We start from the raw sequence: 20847 nt of genomic DNA, 5'->3' as shown, positions 1-20847 counted from the left end.
CTTTTAAAGGACTTACCTTACACTGTGCTTTAGCCGTCTTTTTACAGGCCAACCTTCCTATTCATCGCGGTGTGTGTGTGTGTGTCACATTGGCTTTGCACCGTGTGAATTTTTTAGACAGCGCTCCCCCTGCTTGCCCTGTCCCCCGCCTGCATAACGGGCTGGTGAAGGAAGCGGTGTGCGTGTGTGTGAGTGTGTGTTCCACTCTGACAGTCGCCATTCCAATTGCCGTTTTTTCAGGCGACTGCCGGCAACTTGACTCTCACCGGCAGTCCGCTGAAAAATCGCCCATGTGGGCCAGGCCCATAGAAGTCACCTGTATCCATAATAGTACAGTGTGGACATTGCTTTTTGAAGGAGGTTGCACAGGCATGTCGAATCTGAGAAGGTAGCATGAGCTGGATTGTGGAAGGAAATTAAACGTAAGTAAAGTTCATGATTGTTCATAAGAGTTCCGTGGGCAGGGAGGAGATAGAATGGGTGGATAGAGTGCGTGACAAGATAATGTGCGCATACACAGTGGGCAGCAGGTAACTGAACAGATAGTCCATTTAGAAGTAGGGTCTGTGGGAGGAGAAGACATAATTAGTAAGAGTTCATGATGGGTAGAGTGTGCAGGGGCTGTGTGGGGGTTGATTAAATGGATGATTATAATCCATGATAACCTATATATGATCTCCGGGAGGAGTAATTTGGATGAAAAAAATAAACATTGATTGCAAATATTTTATATTTTGCTAAATAATAACTAAAATTTTAAAAATGGACATAATATGTTAGATAGAACTCCAAACTCATGTTTGAATTTTGTTTAGGAAAGAACTGCCGATGTTGGTTGTAACTGGAGTTAGACATAAAAAGCTGGAGTGACTCAGTGGGTCGGGCAGCATCACTGTAGAAAAGGAATAGGTGATGTCTGAAGGAGGGTCTGGACCCAAAACGTCACCTATTCCTTTTCTCCAGAGATGCTGTCTGACCCGCTGAGTCACTCCAGCTTTTTGTGTCTAACTTCATGTTTGAACTTTATAGGTTGTCTTTACAAATTTCCGCCTCTCCTTGGAGACGATGATGAATAAATTTGGTTACAAGAACTCCCAGATTTTCAGTTTAATTGGAAGTAATGCATTCACTGTCACCATTGTTGACTCCAATTTCAACTCTTACATTTTATCAGATATTTGTGGATAATTTTCTCCGGCCATCGATGCGGATTAACTTCAGAAAGTTGTAAAAAGCCAACCAAATTCTCAGATTTACTGATTCTGTTGTTTGCGGATAAAGGGAGTGGACTGAAGTGTTGACCAGATTATTTCATGTGACATTTTCCTGGCACGCTGAGCATGTAAAATATAGTTTAAGATCCCTTGGAGGGAAATTTTTCCTTTTAGTTATTTGGAACGCAGCCAAGATGTAGGCTGAGGGGAAAGGTGTGGCAAAAAGGAGGTGATTCTCTGGGAAAAGATTTAACTCAGTTACATTTAGTTTAGTTCCGAGATACAACTGAGTCCGCACCGACCAGTGATCCCCGCACATTAACTCTATTCTACACACGCTATGGAGAATGTTTACATTTTATACCAAGCCAATTAACCTATAAACCTGTACATCTTTGGAGTGTGAGAGGAGACCGAAGATCTCGGAGAAAACCTACACAGGTCACGGGGAGAATGTACAGACAACACCTTCAGTGAGGATCGAACCCGGGTCTCTGGCACTGTAAGGCAGTAGCTCTACTGCAACGCCACCATGCCCCTACTGTGTCTAAAAATGTGAGCTCATCTGCAAACTATGCTGTCTATATATAACTGTGTGGAACTATCTGAGGCCAGGCAGGGATAGAGTAGGTGTGCTTTAATAGGCAGCGTGAGATAGAAATAGGAATAAACACTCAGTGGGGCAGGCAGCATCTCTGGATAGAAGGAATGGGTGACATTTCAGGTCGAGACCCTTCTTCAGACTTACAAGGTTTCTCAGAAGGGTCTCGACCCGAAACGTCACCCATTCCTTCTCTCCAGAGATGCTGCCTGTCCCGTCGAGTTACTCCAGCATTTTGTGTCTACCTTCGGTGTAAACCAGGATCTGCAGTTCCATCCTACACATAGGAACTGGTCGTCAGGGTGCTCTGCTGATAACTCTGGAGGTTAGAGGGAGATAATGGGAATCTGCTTGTCCATCCCATGAATCTCCCACAACTTCAAACACTCAATGTCAAGGGTCGAGGATTGGAAAGCTTCTTGTATAATGCAGAAGAGGGCAGTTAGTATTTGTGAAACCTTCATTCCCATCAGCTTGGGTGGGAGGAGGGATTCAGTGCAGAAAAATTGCAAAGGTGATAACTACAATCTTTGCAACGAGGCAGATAATATTATTATATCGAAGAAAGGACCTATCTTTTAAGTAATGATTGTGGATAGCCCAAATTGACAATAAGCACATTCAATTTTAAAAAATATTCAATGTTGTAATTTTGAAAGTATGGAAGCCAATTTGTACACAGCAACTGGTCACAAACAATAACAATGTATGTTGACAGGTTCAGCTCTGTTAGTGATGTTGGTTATATCAGCCAGGGCGGCAGGGAGAGCTCCTCTGTTATCCTTCACCATAGCACCATGGGATCTTTTACCATCCCCTGAGAGGACAGGCAGTATGTTTGGCTGAGGTACGGTCTGAAAGACGATATGTCTCAGGACAGCACTCACACTGTGCTATTCTGGGAATGTCAGTCTATATTTTGTGCTAAAGACTCTGGAACCTATGTCCCTCTGGCTTTACTGTGCACTTAGTCACAGCTGTCATTTACATGATCTCTTAAACCCAGCCTCTGTCCCTCTCTCCCTCTCTCACGAGAGAAAGAGGGAGAAAGAGGGAGAGGGAGAAGGGGAGGAAAGAGGGTAAAGAGCGAAGAAAGGAGAGAGAGAGGGAGAGAGAGAGGAGAGAGGGAGAAGGGGAGAGGGGCGAAAGGGAGCGCGAGAGAAAGGGAGAGAAAGAGAGAAAGAGAGGAGAGAGGGGGAGAAAAAGAGGAAAGAGGGAGAAAGAGGGAGAGGGAGAGGGAAGGAGAGGGAGGGAGAGGGAGGGAAGAGGGAGAAGGGGAGAGAGAGGGAGAGAGAGGGAGAAAGGGAGAGAGGGAGAAAGGGAGAGAGAAAGGGAGAGAGAGAGCAGGGAGAGACCCTAGGGGGGAGAGAGAGAGAGAGAGAGAGGAGGGAGAGAGAAAAGAGAGGAGAGAGAGAAGAGTCGGAGAGGGGAGACTCGAGAGCTTTCTCTCTCTCTCTCCTCTCTCTTTCTCTCCTCTCCTTTCCTTTCTTTCTCCATCTCTCGTTCTCTCTCTCTCGTTCTCTCTCTCATTCTCTCTCTCGTTCTCTCTCTTTCTCTCTCTCTCTCTCTCTCTTTCTCTCTCTCTCACTTTCTCTCCCTCTCTTTCTCTCTCTTTCTCTCTCTCTTTATCTTTCTCTCTTTTTCTTTCTCTCTCTCTCCCTCTCTTTCATTCCCTGTAATATTTTGGACAGTGGAGCAAGAAATCAAATATCTGGCATTTTTGTCCGTCCACATGGGAGCGACCATGCCTGAAACAGCATCACCTTTAAGAAAGGAGATGTCACCATTACAGGCTATTCTCTGATCCCAGCCATTTCTAATCTTGGATCCAGTGCGTGCACAGACATCATTGCAACACACAGCCGATGCAATATTGATGTATTGCCTTTCGCTGCTGGAGGAAGAAAATGTGTACACAGCAGGGTTCTGCTTTGATGGCTGTGTGACAGCTAGATGACATTGCATGGAGCGCTGGCTCTTTCTAGAATGAAGAACATTTGTGGTCAGGTATAGATAACCAACCATATCTCCAATGTCACTCTTCACAGATAAATCACAGACAGGGAGAGAGAAAGAAAAGCATCACTATCTAGAGTATTTAGGACCCACCTTATATTACAAAGGATTTACAGAAAACCCCCCAGCTCTCATGAACAATATATCTGTGCTGCTGTTTAAGATGACATCAGCCTGCTTCCAATTTTCAGCAATTAACTGTATTGCCATCTCCTTTATTCTATCAGATGCATTCATAGTTTATTCATAAATATTGTTATTTGCTTCAATTTCTCATTGCAGTGAATTCCACGTTCTCACTACTCTTGAGACTTAAAGGTTTATTGTACATTCCCTTTTGTATTTATTAGTGAAGCAGAGTGCCTGGTATCGTGTAGGAAACGTAGCAGACAATTTCTACCCAGCTCCGCGCCTCAAACAGCAATGCAGTATTGACCAAACCACCTACTTTTTACCGATGCTGACTGAGTGGCAATTATTAACTTGGGTTGAATCCCCCTGTTCTTCCACATAATGCCACGGGATCATTGTTGTCCACACAAGAACGCAGACAGGACCTTGGTTTAATATTTTGTAAAATATGCCACTCCTATACTGTATGTCATGGCTGAGGTGGGTTTGAACCCCTGCTCTGCTGCCTTAACAGCCAGGAGCGTTAACCCGTAGGGCCCATCCTAAACATTCTTCCTCATTGATAATGGATACCACATGGTTATTCAGCTCTGCAGCAAAGATCCTATAGCGGAGCAAGATAGACCACTCCTGCTAAATGCAATGGGCTGACGTGTAGTACGCCACGGAACGGAACGTGGGCCCTTTTTTTCATCCATTTCCGTAACCAGACCCGACCCGACTCGCAGTGTAATCAACGTGTAATCCTCCCTTCCCCTCTCGAGATCCTTCTGCCCTTTGTCTCATGCCACTTAAACCTACAAACCTGCGTGCTTTTGGAATGTGGAAGGAAACTGGAGCACCCGTAGAAAACCCACATGGTCAGAGGGAGAATGTGCAAATTCCTTACAGACAGCAGCTGTAGACAGGATCAGGTATTTGGTGCTGCCAGGCAGCAGCTTTACCACTGTGCCACCCCTGTAATCTTACTATAGTAAGATTAAAGAACAATGAAAGGATGCCGTTCTACCCATCAGCCGGCAGAAACATCCTATCCAACTATCTACCAAATATTCCTTTGCACAAAGCCGAGCAGTTTACGTCCTGATCAGTTTCAATCTAGTTCCCTTTTGAAAATTACAATTGAATCTACTTCCACTCATCGTTCAGCCATTGCCAAACCTCATTTCATGAATTCACCTCATCGTTCCTCTGAAACCCGTGTCTCCTGGCTCCCAACCCTCCCACTGGTGGAAATCGTTTTCTGTTTGTTCAGTTAAAATCGTTCATAACATTGAACTCTTTTAAAAATAATCTCTTTACCGAAGAAGACCATCGCAGCTTCTGTATTCTCCCCAATTCTGACGGGCAGCCAGAATATTGTCTTGTTTATCCTCTCCCATGCCTAGGACTATTGAACCTAATACCCTGGGGATTCAGAATCAGATGACTAGCCCGGGACTTTCAGCTCTCCAAAGCCCAAGACTATATTGTGCGGTAAATGTCACAATTTTTTTATTTTAATTACGAATTAATTTCCTTTTACAGAAATAGAGAAGCTTTGAAAGAGAAGTACAAAGAAGAGGTGAGTGTTTCCTGCAGTTTATACATGTTCTCAAGGTTGAGTTAAGAGATGGCTTTGGGAAATAGATTAGGAACTTTTTCTTTCACATGTTGATGTGTACAGTGTTTTCGGACAACATTGATGGTGGCATTGCAGCCAAGGTCAACATTTACTCCCCACCCTTAATTAAGTTTGAAGAGTTGGTCGTGAGCTATCTCCTTTGTCAACTGCAGTCCTCTAGTGAAGATGTCCCCTCGGCATGGGCTGCTTCAGACGTTCTGGGATTTTGACTAAATAACAATATATTTCCAAGACAGGTTATTTGTTAAGTTTAGTTTAGTTGGAGATGAATGTGTTAATTAACCTTAGAGGTTAATGGTGACAACGATGGAGATTTGCAGGTGGTATCAGTCTCATGTATCTGCTGGCCAGCCTTCTGGGTGGTCATGGCCTGTGAGTTTGGAAAGCATTAAATATCATGCATGCACAAGGAAAGCCTCAAGAGCCTTTCAGTTGACTGAAAAGACGGATATATTGGAAATGTGTAAGTAGATCACCGTGCACCTGGTTTTCAACCTGGTATTCTTTCAAGCTTCCTTTTAGAGCATTATCAGACAGGACAAGGAGATACTTGGACCAGTAAGTTAAAATTTCAACTAATGAGTGAAGGTAAAGTCATGTTTGAAAGGGGGAGCGAGAAGTGGAGAATCAGCGGTTTAGGGAAAGAATAACCAAGCTTTGATCTCAAGAAGCAGAAGCAAGGTTAGCAGTGGTGGACTTGTAGATATGAGAAACAGGAGATGGCCATAATGGCAAAGTGCAGAAATCAAACAGGTTGATAGAGATGGGTCCCAGCGCTAAAAAGGACTGTGGGCATGCAGGGATTTCAGAGTAAGGAGACAAAGAAGGCACTTAGGATGAGCCATCATTCCCATTGTGCCACTATTCTCGAAACAACATTGTTCAGAATTCCTTGACAATGACATTGTGCTTTGGTCCAAGGAACCAACAGGAAAGGAATCCATTAACATTTGGGAAGAGATGGAGCTTTAACTACTGAGCCCAGGTTTGCAAGTACTCTGGAAATTCTCAGTTAAATCAGGGGTGGCTATGTAACAGAAACAAAATGTCTCTCTCTTTCCTCCTCCCTTCTGACCACCTCCTTTTCTCAGCTCCCCCTCCAACCCCCCATCACCTGTATTTATCCCCCTGCCCCTTCTGGTTCCATCCACCTACTACCCACACGCTTCATCCATCATATCCCCTCCCCTTCCCCTCTCGAGATCCTTGTGCCCTTTGTTTCATGTTAAATGCAAGTTATATTTTACATGGTCTGTGCCTTAGATCGCTAGTCAGATTAATCCTTTAATTAATGTTTAATTAGGATTGTGTTTGTCCTCTTATTTTCTAATTGGGATGAAAGATTAGAACGAAACAACCTAATATGCAATTCATTGAATAACCAAATACCCCAGCCTGCTAACGTATTAGCATAGGACCAGACTATTATATCTCAAGGTAGCATTGCCAATAAAATTACCAGCTGCTGTTCTCCACATCTGGATTTTGATCTTAGTAAAGACATTTATCAAGATATTTATGGTTATAAATTTGTGCAAAGCAAAATCTGAAGTTCCTGAATGTCAAGGAGTTTAAGGGGTAGGATGTCAAGAAAATGAAATCTTGCATCATTATGAAAATCCGGCAGAACTGGAAATGGAGAGGCAAAGATGAAATGAAACAATGAAATTAAAATGGAAGTTAGATGGGCAGAAGGTTTGAAAAACAACTAATATGGTGAACATTTAATTTTCTGATATCAATTAATATTCCCCCTATCCTTAGATGGACACAAAATGCTGGAGTAACTCAGCGGGACAGGCAGCATCTCTGGAGAGAAGGAATGGGTGATGCTTTTTCTGACTGAAGAAGGGTCTCAACCCGAAACCTCACCCATTCCTTCCCTCCAGCGATGCTGTCTGCCCTGCTGAGTTACTCCAGCATTTTGTGTCTTTATTTGGTTTAAACCAGCATCTGCAATTCCTCCCCACACACTCCCCCTATCCATCGTCTCTACCCCTGCACACATGCCTTTCACCACATTCCACCACCCTACGTCTTTCCCACCTTACATATGCTCATCTCCCATTCCCGAGTCCTATATTTCCCTTCCGTCTCCCCTCTTTCCCCTCCTCCTCTGCTTTCTAATTCGGAAACCCTTTTGTCTCCTTTGTGTACCTCCAGCCTTAGTGACTTACTTCACCCATCTGCCGTTTACCCCAACCTCACCTGTATCCACCTATCACTTGCCAGGCTCTGTGCCACCCCCACCTCTCATTTCCAGCTTTCTCTTTCCTACTCAACTTAAAGTCCGAAGAATGACCCTTGACCCAAAACATCGTCTGATCATTTCCTCCACAGATGCTGCCTGACCCCCTGAGTTCCTCCAGCATTTTGTGTTAAAACAAAAACTGGCAAATAAAATCAAGCCCCACCCCAGATGTTATATCAATACATATGAGGCAAGAGGATATCTAAGGGAAGAGTAGGGTTTATTAGAGATGATAAAGGTAGCCTGTGTGAAGGTGGAAGGCAAGGAGTATGTTTTTGTAATAAATACTTCATTTCTGCTGAGGAGCATGACAGTTACTTCATTGTTGAGGAATGTGAACTATTCAAAGCAGCAAACATAAGGGAGGAAGGGTTTTGCACCTGTGAAGTGGATAAATTACCACAAAAGGAATCTCATGCTGTTCAGAGAACCAAGGAAGAAGATAGCAGGTCTCTTCCCATTCATTCTAGAGTTTAGAGTCACAGAGAGAGAGTCAAGTCAAGAGAGTTTATTGTCATGTGTCCCAGATAGGACAATGAAATTCGTGCTTTGCTTCAGCACAGCAGAATATAGTAGGCATGAATACGGAAGATACAGAGAGATACAGCATGGGAACTGAGTCACAGTAATCCTACATCAGGTGTGCAGGTGTGGGATTGTGGTTCTCCAAAGAGAGCAAAGAGATTCACCACGTAATCAGTGTACTCAGCCTGATTTCAGTGATTGGGGGAATCATTGGAAAAAAATCTGAGGGATAGTATTCATAATAAATTAGAAAGGCACGGGTTATTTAAAGACTAATCATGAATTTCTTACGGGAAGTTCACGTCTGACTAAATTGAATTGTTTAAGGAGCTTACAAGGAAGGTAATGATGCAAGTTTGGTGACATCTACATTGAATTTGTCAATGGTACACAAAATTGCTGGAGGAACTCAGCGGGTGCAGCAGCATCTATGGAGCGAAGGAAATAGGCGACGTTTCGGGCCGAAACCCTTCTTCAGACTGAATTTGTCAATGCTTTGTTAGAATGATCTGGAAAGTAAATACTTATGAAATCTGAGGGGAAAGGACCATCAGGATCCGTAATTGGTGCAGTGCAAGTAAGCAAGTAGTAACGATTGCTGTGTGTGTTAGTGACTGGAAGGCTAGTTCCACTGAGCTCAAGGTCATTTGGTGCATTTATATATAGATGTGGTATATGTTGATGAATTAGACTCAAATGTGGGAACCGCGATTAAGTTTGCAAATAATATAACATTGGCTGAGTGACTGCCCACGGGGAAGGAGAAATGTTGACCACAAGACTGGACAAGTGGGCAGAGAATTCAAATGGAATTCGATCCAGTGAAGAGTGAAATGATGCATCTCAGGAATACAAGCAAGGCAAAGGATTACTTAATAAATGGTCGAATTTTGAGAAATGCAGAGTAGGGGAGGAAACCTGAGAGTTGATGACCACGGATCCCCAGACATGTATAAATGATGGTTACGAAACTGTAAAACATTTTCTTTCTGTTTGGGAAATTGACTGTAAGAGCTATAAGGGTATGGTGCTGGATGCTAAATAAAACATAGTGGATGCTTTGCTGTGGATCCAGCCACCACATTACATACAAAATGAGGTGGCACAGGAGATGCCATGGAAAACGATTTATGGGGATCGAGCCAAGGCTGAAACATTTCAGTCTTTGGCTTCTTTGTCCAGGTTGGGATTTAATTCATTGGATCAAAGGAGAAATTTACTGAATAATACCAAATTAAGAGCGGATGAAATCCAAGTGGAGGACCTTCCTGGACGAGCCAGTAACTAAGGAAAATACATTTATGGTAAATGCATGAACAATTGAGGGAGTGCCTATTTTTTTTCATGATGCAGTTGAGGGTCTGGAACTCAGTACCTGAAAGATTGATGGGGGCAAACACATCCCCCCTGCAACTAACAAGAAGCAGAATTAGTATTTGACAAGCCCCAATACTAACTGTGTACCATGTATTGGGAAGTGGGATAAGCCTGGATGTTCTTTGAGAATAGCTTCATTCCTTGCTGCCGATTTCTATGTTTGAAAAAGTGTTTCGGTCCCAAAGGTTGCCTATTTCCTTCACTCCATGGATGCTGCCTCACCTGCTGAGTTTCTCCAGCATTTTTGTCTATCTGCCAATTTCTATGATGCCTTTCAATGTCAGAAATGTCAGATGTTTCTCTTCAACCTTCTGGCGGCATTGAACTGAAGAGAGTAAACATTGAAGAGGTGAGGCTATTGGAGCATTGACTGGGTCATACTGCACAGAAAAAGCCATTTAGCCCTAAATGATGACAGCAATCCTATGGAAGAAATATTCAGTTCATCACGCTCCTACAGCAATAGTTTCCCATTGCCTCATGCATCCAACCCTGGAATGTTACTGTTGAAACGTCTACCACCACCTTCTCATGCAGTGTTTTCCAGCCCAAAGAAACTCAGAAGAAGTTTTCTTGTAATTTAGACCATAAGGCATTGGAGCAGAATTAGGCCATTCGGCCCATCAAGTGTACTCTCCCATTTTTCATCATGGCTGGCCTATTTCTCCATTCTCTCTTTGACCGTGTAGTTTTTCTCAGGGTGCTCTGGTTTCCTCCCACACCCCAAAGATGTACAAGGTGGTAGGTTAATTTTCTTTGGTAAAATTGTAAATTGTCCTTAATGTGTATAGGATACTGTTGGTATGCGACGATCGCCGGTCGGCACGGATTCAGTGGGCCGAAGGGCCTGTTTCTGTGCTGTGTCTCTAAGCCAAACTAAAACTAAATAGGTTCTACCACAGGACCTTCTGTAACCTGAGTCCATGGATTAAGCTTTTAAGAAGGAACTGCAGATGCTGGAAAATCGAAGGTAGACAAAAATGCTGGAGAAACTCAGCGGGTGCAGCAGCATCTATGGAGCGAGGGAAATAGACAACGTCTGAAGAAGGGTTTTGGCCCAAAACGTTGCCTATTTCCCTCGCTCCATAGATGCTGCTGCACCCGCTGAGTTTCTCCAGCATTTTTGCCTACCTTCCATGGATTAAGCTATTTGACACAAAAAACACCAGAATGATAAGGAGATTGTTTAGACACATCTGGAATGCACTGTAATATGAATATATGTGGACACATTTGCAGGGCAGTAGAAAAGGGTAGGGAAAAAGCAATAATTGAAAAACTCTTTCAATGAGATAACCCCAGCACAGAGGGCTGAATGGCCTCCTGCAGTGCTACTACATTATGTGAATCTAGACATTTAGTGCGACATTGCCAGGGCCCAATACTGTGTTTGACACTGTTGCATTTGCAGATGCTTCACGTTCACAGTTAGCAATTACAAGCAGCAAACTTTGAAAACACCCGAGGTAAATGGTTTTGTCTAGCCCGCAGAGATCTTAGTTTTCTCGTTGGGGAGGGGAGTGAACACAACACCCAGGGAACATGCTGAAAGCTCGATTATGATAAATGATTGTAAATGGAGCCTTTGCAGGGAAACCGGAGAATTCTCTGTTGACTCCTGCAGTGATCCAGATGGCTTGACTTTACCTGCAGAATGTAGTTTAAAATAATATTTCATTGATGTGCTTTAACAAATAGGTCAGTCTGTGCTGCAGCCAGATCTGGGCCCTCGGGGGAGAAAGCTGACTTGGTTTCTCAAGTACACAAGGCGGTGAAATTAGAGCTTCTCTCCTTTCCTTTGGGAACGGTATATCTGCTCTGTAGCATTTAAAAAAAAATGTATTCTTCCTTCAGCAAAGCTCGAGCCCTTGGTCAAATTGATCCAGGTGGAGATGTTGCCTGACAGGCAAGGTGCCGGTGATTCCTGTACCAACGCTGGGGAGACAGGAAGCGCTGAGGGTCCTTTTTAAATCAAAAATAGACTTTATTCAAGGATATAAAGAAATATATACAATACAGGAGACAGGCACAACAAGCTGGAGTAACTCAGCGGGACAAGCAGCGTCTCTGGAGAGAAGGAATGGGTGACGTTTCGGTTGGAGACGTCACCCACTCCTCTCCAGAGATGCTGCCAGTCCCACTGAGTAACTCCAGCTTTTTGTGTCTATCTTCGGTTTAAACCAACATCTGCAGTTCATTCCTACACAGTACAGGAGCCGTGCCAAACATATATCCGACATTCTCGGAGGCTATACATACATTTAATACTGTTTCCTCAAATCATACAACCCTCGCCACTCAAGTGGCCCACTGGCGTGAAATCCCTTCCCTTATTTTGAGGGGCGTCTCCACCACACCATGCCCCCCATGTCCAGCAGCGGAAGGACCCTAGACTGTGGTCCTCCCCCAGAGAGCCTTGGCATTGGCTGCACCGAGCTTCAGTGCGTCACTCAGCACGTACTCCTGCAGTCTGCAGCGGGCCAGTCGGCTACATTCCCCGACGGACATCTCGCTCTGAGGTCCTGTTGCTAATATGTTGTGAAACACAGGAGAAATTACATACAAGAAAATACTGAGTCCTTTCACAACCTCAAAACACCTTAAAGCTAGTTGCAGCAGGTCGCCAAAAACGTTCAAAATGTTGAAAATCCAGCTGCGACCAGGAAAAGATACGACTCTTTGGGCGACTACTTACGACCAAACAGGCGCCACCCCGCGGCATGGCGACACGTGACACCTGTTTGGTCGTGAATAGTCGCCCAAAGAGTTGTTCCTTTATCTGGTCGCCGCTGAATTTTCAACATTTTCAAACTTTTCGGCGACCTGCTGCGACTATGACGGGTGCCGGCAAGTTGCCGAAAAAATTGCGTAAGTGGGACAGGCCCTTTGAGCTCTTTAACTGAATATGATGCACCCAGGGTCTCGACCCAAAACATCACCCATTCCATCTCTCCAGAGATGCTGCCTGTCCCGCTGAGTTACTCCTGCTTTTTGTGTCTATCTTCAGTTTAAACCAGCATCTGCAGTTCCTTCTTACACATTCAGCTATTTTGCTCTTTTGTCAACTGTTGCATTATCAGATTATTTATTGGCAAGACGGGGTCAGCCACTGATTTGGAGGTGTTGTAGAATGTCACGCAGTGATTCCTCGTGCAACCCACAAAGTCAATTTACTCCAGTGATGAATGAAAGGAACTGAAACTGAAGCAAATTTACCCTATAATAATGGGGTGATTTCTGCTAGAAAAGGGGATGATTGGAGAATAGTTACATATAAATTATATGCATCTAATCCAGTTCCTCATTATGATCACCAAAGCTGATTGACGTGGGAATTATTCCATCATCAGTACTCTGCCTGGTTACTCCACTGGAATGTTTGGGAGGCTAAGGAAATTGAATAAAAATTGTAGGGAACTAATTTGCAGGAACATCGGGAGAGACCAAGCAGTAGCGGAAATAAAAACAGAGTCTGAAGAAGGGTCTCGAGCCGAAACGTCACCCATATCTTCTATCCAGAAATCCGGCCTGTCCCGCTGAATTACTCCAGCATTTTTTATCAATCTCCAGTGTAAACCAGCATCTGTGGTTCCTTCCTTCACAAGCAATGTTTATCTCTTTCTAAGACCCAGCAAAAACAGTAGTATGAATGGCCTCCTTCTCTGTCATCTGATTATTTGGCGTTTTAGAATGAGGTTGTTTGTTGGGATCAACTTTACAACTGAATGAAGGACTGGGACGCAAGCATTTCCAACTCATTTCGGGTAGGATAAGTAGAATACAATCCTCCAGGGATATTTGTTGTACTTGTACTCCAGAAGTGAACTGGCTTTATCGTCCTACTTCCCAGCTCTCCTCCTGCATGCTTGATGCTCATCAAACCAGAGAGAGTTCCCAGGAGTAGGAGTTCTGCGCAGTATGTTATTATGGAGACGATTCACCAAGGAAAGGCCAAGCCTGTTGTTGAAAAGCAATGTCATTGTAAGACCATCACATCACAGGGTTGTCAGAAATATGAATGTGACACTGTAAAACCTCGGGCAAGGCAGAGGGGCCCTGATGGGGTGAGCGCTCCTGTGCTGCGATCACAGGATGTAGGAGCTTTGCAGCAGTGTGTGCTGTCAAAGTATGAGAGATGTGCTTATTACAGTGGGATTGAGGCCTCCCATAGCATGCACTGCGATGTCAACAGTAGCAATTTGTCAAAGAATATCTTGAAGACACCAAGACATTCAAACAAAAGAACTTACTGTGGTACTTGTGGAAGAGTGTGTGCATGAGTGGGTTTGAACACGGACGCATGTGTCTCCTTGTCTCTGTTGTCTGTGTCTCTGTTTCTCTCAGCACTTCTGTTTTCAGTTTCAAGGATGATCCCAGAACGGCGAGGTTATAGCCATCAATTATGAGAGGGGTGACGATCTTTCTCTAGCAAAGTGAAGGCTGCGGGGAGGAGATAGAGGGTTTAAAACGACGTATGAAATTCTTAGCTGGGTAAGCAAAGATAAAACGTTTCCCACGCGGGGAGCGTCAAAGCTAGAGTGCGGAGATGGATATCAAAAGCGATTAACAAGGATGCATTTAAGAGAAGGGTGGAGCAACACATGAAGGAGAGAGGGTTGGAAGGAGAGTGAGAATGTGTGATGAAGTACCATGGGAGGAAGTTCATGCAGGATATAAGGACTGACACAAGCTACTTGAATTAACTGGACCATTTCTGCATTGTAAATTGTGTTGCCTGGAAATTAATCTGGTCGATAATGCTGACTATGCAAGAGAGTAATGGTAATGCATTTACCCTGCGTCTGAAATTCAGTTCCACAATAAATTGCTGCCACCACATATAGTGCATTAAGCGCTATTGACGGGGATAGATTTCTAGCCGTATGTACTTTGGGTGTTCTTGTAAATGTACATTATTCTGCCAATCCTCTGATGGAATTGCAATCTCAGTGCAAGAAAGAATGGCTGTGGGATCGTAGCTGGCTAACAGTGCAGGATAAATTAATTCAAAGTCATTCCATTCACATCATCTATTAATTTGAACTGATGCTGTTCACCATTAATCTAACATCCTCTGCGTTTAAATTGCTAAACTGCAATTAAAAGGTATTTCAACTTAGTTAATGGAAAGGAACATTTGAATACACCGTACAGTATATTTAAAATATGAATAGACCACATACAGAAAAACCACAATGCATGCTAATCCTGTTAACTCAGTAAATGTTTACTCTGCATTGTTTGAATTAAGATTTGACCTAGCAGGGTCATCAATATAACTTAGGAAATCTTGGTGCTCTTCTGGATGGAGTGGGAATAGAATGCATATAGATTGTACAAGCCTCAAAACCCAATGACCAATATTGTGTACTTACTGTACGTGTGTGTGTGTGTGCATGCGTGCGCATACGTAAGTAAGTAAGAATTTCATTGTCCTATCTTGGACACATGACAATAAACTCTCTTGAATCTCTTCTTGAATCTTGAAGTAAGGACAAATGCAAACGTGTGTGTGTGTGTGTAGTTCCCACATCAAATAGGCAAGAATTTCTTGTGGGATATTAAATTGTTTCTGCAGTAAGCTCTGCCACATCAAAATGCATTGCCCGTAAGTGTGGTGGTGGTGGTAGGATTCAGTAATGAGTGTAAATGGAGTGTGTTTTAGACAATAGACAATAGGTGCAGGAGTAGGCCATTCGGCCCTTCGAGCCAGCACCGCCATGCAATGTGTTTTCTTGAAAGGAAACATTCACAGGGCCAAGGGGAAAGTACAAGACACTGTGAATGGATGTGTGTATAACTGAATGGAGAGCCTATAAGCACAATGGCTTCCTTCCGTGTTGTTATACTCTTCAATATCTCATTGAACGCACCACGCACGGGCGGCGAGGAGGAATTCCTGGCGAGCCGTGGCCACATCCCAGTGGCAGGCCTGGCTTGTGGCCACATCCCAGTGGCAGGCCTGGCTTGTGGCCACATCCCGGTGGCAGGCCTGGCTTGTGGCCACATCCCAGTGGCAGGCCTGGCTTGCCAGTCATGGAACCGGGAACCTGCCTGGATAGGGAAGCTGCAGAGAGGAGGATGGAGGGAGATGAAGGCGGGTGTTGGACTAAGGACCCGATAAGAAGCAAGGGGGGGTCTTGCCTTCCGCGCCCTCAAGGCCGGCTGCGGGAGGCTCCTCCCCAGAGATCAAGGGCAGAAGAGGGCCATGCGGGGAGCTCGTGGAACAACCTGAATGGAGGCGACGGCTACAACGAGCCTTTGTGACCGGCTGCAGCTGGGACTGTAAAATGGCCCCAAAATGGCACCTCTTGCATGTGGACTGTTGTGTATATTCTGTACTAACCGGGGATTGCCCTTATATCTGGGTTAGTCTTGCTGGGCCCTATGCAAAAAAAGTATTTCACTGTACAATAATGAGGCCATTGAACCAGTGAACCTTTGAATGAACGAAGGGATTCCATGCAGTCCCATGATGACAGACAACACATTTTGCCTCCGTTTAAATCTATCAGTCAAAACCAATGTGTAACCTCATAAAACTGAGGGCAAACTGAAAACATTTTAAAAGCCGCTATGAACTGTTCAGATCCAGACTTGACCCACAGCTAAAACTTCTAGGTTATGTGTGACAAGATCTGTGGTTTCATAAACATGAAATATCCGGGGTAGAGGGGGAGCAGAAGGTACGATTCATCTGCTAATAATCGCTTGCTGCTTGGATCCTTTAATACTCTACATGACCTGTGATACTACTGGCCCTTTCAATTCTTAGAGTTGGCTATGATATCTTTTCAACCATACCCCACCCCCAACCCTGGCTGCAGTTAAAAGGGAAAAAAAAGAACATTGTGTCCATAGAAAAAGCAATACACAGATTCTTAATAAAGAAGAGGAAAAGATTGGCAGCGTGCCGCAATCAGAAATTCAATCGCTTGCATACTTGAATGGATGCACAGGACTGAGAGAGAGAGAGAGAGTGTTTGCATGTGTGAGTGTATGTGTGTGTATAATACGTGTGTATGAGTGTGTAAGTGCGCATGAATGTGTATGTGTGTGTGTGTTAGTGAGTGCATGTGTGAGTGCGCGCATGAGTATGTGTTTGTGAGTGGGTGAGAGTATGATTGTGAATGTGAGTGGGAGCTTGTGTGAGTTTGTGTGTGTGTTTGTGTGTGAGTGTGCGCACATGAGTATGTGTTTGTGAGTATGAGTGTGAATGTGAGTGTGAGCTTGTGTGAGTGTGTGTGAGTGTGAGAGAGTATGCGTGGGAGCTTGTGTGAGTTTGTGTGTGTTTGTGTGTGAGTGTGCGCACATGAGTATGTGTTTGTGAGTATGAGAGTGAGGGTGAGCTTGTGTGAGTGTGTGAGAGTATGAGTGTGAGCTTTGTGTGTGTGTGTGTGTGCGCGTGCGCATTAACGTGTTTATGAGTGTGAGTATGAATGTGAGTGTGAGTGTGTGTGAGTGCGCGCATGAGTATGTGTTTGTGAGATTATGAGTGTGAGTTTGTGTGAGTTGTGCGTGCGTGTCTGTGTGCATGCAAGTGTGTGCCTGAGTGTGGGGCTCTGCTAACTCTAAGTGATGGAGATGGAGAGAGGAGGTTGTATACATGTTCTGCTGATGATGTGATGTGAAGATCTCCGATCAATCTGCAGCCTGGACACAGTTAACAGAATGAATCTGGCAGCTGCTTTGAAGCTGTGCTACAGGCAGACTCTGTGGCTATGAGCTGGGGCAGAGAAAAATTAGCTCAAACTTCAAGATCAATCTCTCTTTACAGTGACTCCAATTAAATAAACTGGCTTTTCTATAGATCCTGCCATGACTGCAGAACATCCAACGTTTCTTTACCCTCAGTGAAATACTTCTAAAGTGTTGATACTGTTGTACACACGAGTTCCTGAAAGCAGAAAATGGCAAAGAGCAAATAGCCTGTGTTTTTGTGGCAGGGAGCCACGGTTTGGTTGTTTGATAAATATTGGCCAGGGTGGTGGGGAGAGGCCCCTTGCCCTTCTTTGAATAATGCAACATCTGAGATACTGGTTGAGGCCTCAATTTAACATGAATTCAGAAGACAATTTCTCCCACAGCGTGGCACACCCTCAGTACTGCGACCCGTATTATGTGCTTCAATGGCCACTTGCTTACAACCTCCTGACTCAGAGACGAGAGTGATAAGGGCGTTGGTGAGATTAGAGGGTAGGTTCAGTATGGGGAAGGTGTCAGCTACTTTAGGGGGGGGAACGGAGGAAAATATGTCTGGCGATGTAGCTGCAAAGGTGTGAAGCAAAAGCACTCGGGAGCAACCTAATCACCGAGAATCTTTTTTTCATGTTACTTAGGAAACCTGAATTCCTGTTTTGCATTGCAGGTTTTGGTTGCCATGGGAACATAAATATCCCTTTCTGATTGCTTTGAAAGCCACCAGCCTCCCGAACCGAGCTGACACTACAAAAGTCTATTTTTCTCCCTGGTTTCTTTGAGAAAGCGCGGAGACTGGAGGGGTACTCAGTTACAAACAAGGCACCGTCAGATCAATCAGGCCTCACCAGCAGCAATCAGGAAATTGTCTCTCAAGTGCTAAAGTGGCTGGGAGAGCAGATGATAAACTGTCCCTTGTCTGATGCACTGACGGTACTTAGAAATAGAGTGAGATGTGTTAGATAACCCAAAGCCACGGAGATTGATGAGCGATATTCCACCACAGAGAGATTTCTCAGAGAATAGTGGGTCATCAGAGAGGCAGAGAGATCCCAAAAAAATAGAGAATGACATGCATGCAGACAAAAATCTTTTTCTTGTTGTCAGTTTGTAGTACTAATGGCATGCGCAAGATTTCAGCTACCTGACGAGAACCTTTCTTAGTTTAAAATATCAGCTTAGCTGAATAATAGATATTTGCTGTAAGGCTCAAATGGCCCAGAGCTTCACAGGCAGGGTACCATCATTTAAGATCAGTTTAGTTAATTGTCACGTGTACCGAGGTACAATGAAAAGCTTTTGTTGCATGCTAACCAGTCAGCAGAAAGACAATACATGATTACAATCGAGCCATTTACAGTGTATAGACTCAACTCAAACAAAACTCTGAACATTAATAGGTACACAAAAAAGCTGGAGAAACTCAGCGGGTGCAGCAGCATCTATGGAGCGAAGGGAAAAGGCAACGTTTCGGCCCGAAACATTGCCTTTTTCCTTCGCTCCATAGATGCTGCTGCACCCGCTGAGTTTCTCCAGCTTTTTTGTGTACCTTTGATTTCCCAGCATCTGCAGTTCCTTCTTAAATACTCTGAACATTCATAGCCCATTATCTGTTTATTTGCACTTTATCTGTTTTATGTATTCATGTGTGTGTATATATCTATACAATGGTATATGGACACACTGATCTGTTCTGCATTCATGCCTTCTATGTTCTGTTGTGCTGAAGCAAGGCAAGAATTTCATTGTCCTATCTGGGACACATGACAATAAACTCTCTTGAATCTTGAGATACACGATAAGGGAATAATGTTTAGTGCAAGGTAAAGCCAGCAAAGTCCGATCACGGATAGTCCGAGGGTCACCAATGAGGTAGATAGTAGTTCAGCACTGCTCTCTGGTTGTGGTAGGATGATTCAGTTGCCCGGATAACAGCTGAGAAGAAAGTGTCCCTGAATCTGGAGGTGTGCGTTTTCACACTTCTATACCTTTTGTCCGATGGGAGAGGGGAGAATTTGCAAAGGCAAAATAAAATCAAAAAGATAGATTTGATCAAATCTATCTTTTTGACCTTGAATTTATTTTGTACCTTAGAAACATAGAATATAGGCGCAGGAGTAGAGGCCATTCGGCCCTTCGAGCCTGCACCGCCATTCAATATGATCATGGCTGATCATCCAACTCAGTATCCCATCCCTGCCTTCTCTCCATACACCCTGACCCCTTTAGCCACAAGGGCCACATCTAAATCCCTCTTAAATACCTTGGACACAGAGTTAAGACGATGGCCACCAGCGGACACGGAATGAAACATTTGTTTCTTTATGCTGTAACTAATTGCATTTTGATAGCATTTTTAACATTGTGAAACAGCGAAAAGTTCTTCACAAGAGCATCAACACAAGTTATAAGATCGGAATGCCTTGCATAAAAGAAGCTAATGCAATGGTGGTTTTCAAAAGGAAATTGTTTAATATCCCATGATAATAGGAAAGAAACAAGTAGGACTGGGTTGCTCTTTAAGAGATAAGAGACTATCCTCTTTCTGTACTGTAATGTTCGATGATTTTATGTAGAGACAGCAATTATTTTATTACAATTGACCTACATTGGATCTTTGTCGACTGTATCTCAATTTTAAAATTAATATCCTAGTTGAATTCCACCATTAAATTCCTGTTCCTTATCTTCCATAATGTTCCCGATGTTGGGGGAGTCCAGAACCAGGGGCCACAGTTTTAAGAATAAGGAGTAAGCCATTTAGAACGGAGACGGGGAAACACTTTTTCTCACAGAGAGTTGTGAGTCTGTGGAATTCTCTGCCTCAGAGGGTGGTGGAGGCAGGTTCTCTGGATGCTTTTAAGAGAGAGCTAGATAGGGCTCTTAAAAATAGTGGTGTCAGTGGATATGGGGAGAAGGCAGGAACGGGGTACTGATTGGGGATGATCAGCCATGATCACATTGAATGGCGGTGCTGTCTTGAAGGGCCGAATGGCTTACTCCTGCACCTATTGTCTATTGTCTATTCCCCATCCTTTTCCCCCACCCCCTCTCCAAGATAACTCTGCGTCCCTTCAAATCGTGCATCTTGATCATGGTCAGGGCCCTCTCCGATGGCAGTTTTGCAATACGTCACCTATTCCTTTTTCTCCAGAGATGCTGCCTGACCCGCTGAGTTACTGCAGCATTTTGTGTCAATCTTTGGTATAAACCAGCGTCAGCAGTTCCTTCCTACATCTTTTGTCAGCTCCACTGCGAAATCTCTTCTCCTTTGAAGAAGTTCTCCTCCCCTCTCTGACGAGAGTTCTGCAACACCCTCTGTGAACCTTTTCATACCTCGAGTTTCCCTCTCCCCTGGCTCTCAATCTGAAGAAGGGTCTCGACCCAGAACATCACCCGTTCCTTTTCT

The 20847-nt window shown here is 44.1% G+C and overlaps 1 long non-coding RNA gene across 9 annotated transcripts in view; it reads left to right on the top strand.

Moving 5' to 3' along the window:
- The window catches only part of LOC116991328, a 222036-nt gene that overhangs the window by 65678 nt on the left and 135511 nt on the right, over positions 1 to 20847 (top strand). For all 9 annotated transcript variants that reach the window (XR_004416755.1, XR_004416761.1, XR_004416757.1 and 6 more), the window contains one exon: positions 5491 to 5527. This is a non-coding gene — a long non-coding RNA (uncharacterized LOC116991328). The remainder of the gene's footprint in view (positions 1 to 5490; positions 5528 to 20847) is intronic.

This window comes from Amblyraja radiata, chromosome 33 (assembly GCF_010909765.2).
Source record: "Amblyraja radiata isolate CabotCenter1 chromosome 33, sAmbRad1.1.pri, whole genome shotgun sequence".
Classification (NCBI taxonomy): domain Eukaryota; kingdom Metazoa; phylum Chordata; class Chondrichthyes; order Rajiformes; family Rajidae; genus Amblyraja; species Amblyraja radiata.
This window is presented reverse-complemented; position numbering and strand designations above follow the sequence as displayed.